Source organism: Gigantopelta aegis, chromosome 9 (assembly GCF_016097555.1).
Source record: "Gigantopelta aegis isolate Gae_Host chromosome 9, Gae_host_genome, whole genome shotgun sequence".
Taxonomy (NCBI): domain Eukaryota; kingdom Metazoa; phylum Mollusca; class Gastropoda; order Neomphalida; family Peltospiridae; genus Gigantopelta; species Gigantopelta aegis.
Genome location: NC_054707.1, coordinates 72,183,133 through 72,186,329, shown reverse-complemented (window position 1 = coordinate 72,186,329; position 3,197 = coordinate 72,183,133). Strand labels below are relative to the sequence as shown.

At 37.5% G+C, this 3,197-nt stretch overlaps 1 protein-coding gene across 1 annotated transcript in view; it reads right to left on the bottom strand.

The window, feature by feature from the left end:
• Positions 1–791, bottom strand: part of LOC121381394 — a 7,622-nt gene extending 6,831 nt beyond the window's left edge. The window contains exon 1 of the mRNA XM_041510684.1: positions 1–791. This exon is cut by the window's left edge and continues 420 nt beyond it. The gene's annotated coding sequence lies outside the window, so the exon portion shown is untranslated.
• Between the last annotated feature and the right edge of the window lie 2,406 nt (positions 792–3,197).

Here is a 3,197-nt window from a genome sequence, read left to right as displayed (position 1 = left end):
CGATAATATTCAACTGGAAAATAACCAGCGAATGCGAATGCGAATACTGAAATAATATTCAGTCTGCAGAGATAAAGGGACGAATGGGACGACTACTGCAGCAATCACTGGTAAAACGAGTAACGATAACACTGAACTCGAAAAGCAGGTCGGGGATGCAATTCCTTAGTCTGCAGAATGTGCGTGTGTTTTTTCACTGCTTATAGTAAAAGTGGAAAAAGCAGCTAAAAATGCACTTTTATGAGTTTATTTCCTTTGTCAGTATCTGTCCACTGGTGACAATATTAAGCTATTAAAAAGTATATATCGGCCACAAATCCTCCAAGCTACGATCAGTACCTGTATCTTTTCACTGGTAATGATATTCAACAAGAAAAAACGAACGAACTAATGAAATCCTTGCTGTTAACGTCCTTTGCTTTTATATCGTCACTGTTTAACTAAAAATGCAAGTATATACATGTAATAGAATTTGTCAGTCAATGTCATTTGCCTGAATCTTTCCAACAGTTGAAGATATTCATCAAGAAAAGCAAGCGCTGTAATGGAAGTCCTGCATGAACATCAGTATAGTTAGTCACTGCTGACAATAGTTTGCTGGAAACTGCTAGCAATGAATACGATTTCACAGTAAACGTTCTTGGCCCGAATCGTGTCACTGTTAAGGCAGCGAGCGAATACAGTCCTTGCAGTTGACGGCCTATACTTGTACAGTTTCACCATATAAATCCACATTTAGCGTGTTTTAATAAATGACATGGTCAAGGGTACAGCGTGGTGATAGAGCTTAGAGTTAGGAAACCAGCCAAGCATATGAATCACTGTGTCTCATACAGGAGGCATCAACAACAACAACAACGAAGATCTCAAAAGTTTTTTTAAAATCCGTTATTTTTGTATAAAAACATTATCGCTATTCACACGGGACGCTGATGTGTGTTAAAATGTATTGTTTGAGGTGCGATAGGTCGTAAGATCAATCAGCATGTCAGACTTTCTGACAAAATAATTTGAGGGTACGTAATAAAAACAAAACAGATCATAAGTACCTCTACTAGGTGGTTATGGGTTTGATATCTTTTGAAATTGGGCACTGCCTTTGATATAGCCGATGTATTTTTCGTGCTGGGGTGTCGTTAAACATTCATTCATTCATTCATTCATTCATTCATTCATATACTTTGACAAATGTTAAACACCAGTTCACTTACTATAATCTTTCTAAAACAAATTTTTAAAATCCATTAATTGTCAATATTTTAGGATACGTAATTTTACTCTTGGTACCCTCTGGCAGAAACTCTGCATGCATCGTTGAATAGACCCATTCTGGGTTGAGATTTCTCCCACTTCAATCAGTGCTCGAGGACAGGTATATTATATTAACGGATGTGATATATGTTATGTCGACTGTGCATAACTGTATATAAAAATCCCTGGCTTCTAATCTGTAAGAGTAGAATCTAGAGATTATTATACGAGCTCGTGTGTCGTACTGATTTTACGAAACGAGCATCAGGATTTTTGAATTCTTATTTTTATTATTGTTATTTTCTTTATGAATAACCAGCCACAACTAGAAGGAGTCAACGAAATGACGTCATATTAGATATATATATATATATATATATATATATATATATATATATATATATATATATATATATTATTATTATTATTATTATTATTATATTACAGTCTGAGCTAGGACTTGAGAACCAACGTCATGTTATGACGTCGCTTCCCAAAATTACGTCATTACATTTGTTATTACACGTGTGCTTCGTATGATTATTATTAACTCGGTTATGTTGAACCATATGGATAATAAATATGCATAAGGGTAGAAAACGGGTTGAGGACAGAGGGACATTGGCTACAGACATCGACAGTTTTCGTTATATGTGATAAAATATCAGGGTTCTGTGTTTTGGCAGCCATCTTAAATCTTTCAAAATGCTCAATGGTGCCAAGTTTGCACCCCTCGGATCCTTAACCAGTACCTTCCAAAGATGCAAAAAAACACTACTAACAATTATTGTGGGTACCGAACTGCAAGGTTTAGTGCCCTGGCAAACAGACTACTTTGAAGATAATGCATTAGCCTCCTCCCCCAGTTGCAAAATAATTTAACATATAGCTGCCCGTCTCTCCCCAAGTTGCTGCCATCTCCATACGTCTATACTGTGGTCGGGTTTCTTCTCTCCTCGTTTTGACCATATGTTGCAATTACCACCAAAAACTAAAAATTCTGCGGTGGTGTTCCCAATATTTTATTTGTGAAACTAAATAACACAGTTTAATTATTATCAGTGGAGTCTCATTCCCTTCTGTGTCTAAATAGAACTCATTTTATTATGCATTGTTTTAACTTTGTAACAAAAAAAAAGCATGTAAATTTAGCAAAACACGTTTGTTTAACGTTTGAGACGACCCCCTTCGATATATGTCCGGTGTGTGTCGAACATTTCCGACGAAACAGTCTGTGGTGCGCTTTACAAACCCATCGACACATCCGGGTCTGTAGATGTGTGTGAAACTATTAAACAACGAGACAAGATAAAAGAGAAAATAGTTTTAAAACATAGCAGTATATAATTATACTGCCCACTAGTATTTGACACCAAATAATCAGTCTACTTGTCATAACACAGAATGATATCTGTAGTGTGGATTGTACAGTCTTTAGTGGGGTGGGGACGGGATGTAGCCCAGTGGTAAAGCGCTCGCTTGATGCGCGGTCGGTCTAGGGTCGATCCATTAGGCTATTTCTCGCCACAGCCAGTGTACCACGGCTGGTATTTCAAAGGCCGTGGTATGTGCTATTCTGTCTGTGAGATGGTGCATATAAAAGATCCCTTGCTACTAATGGAAAAATGTAGCGGGTTTCCTCTCTATGACTGTGTTAAAATGACCATATGTTTGACATCCAATAGCCGATGATTAATAAATCAATGTGCTCTAGTGGTGTCGTTAAACAAAACAAACTTTAACTTTAGTGGGGTGTGTGTGGAGTGGGCACAAGCCTGATGTTTATTTTTGTATAGAGCAGGACAGAAAACAAATCCCACATACTTTTTCATCCTCAAGTGGGGTCCCCTGCACAGGGCCCCTCCCCGGTTCTATAAACAATAATTATGCAATCATACATGTGTCTATTCGACCCTCCTATGGCCCATTGGGCTATTTCTCGTGAA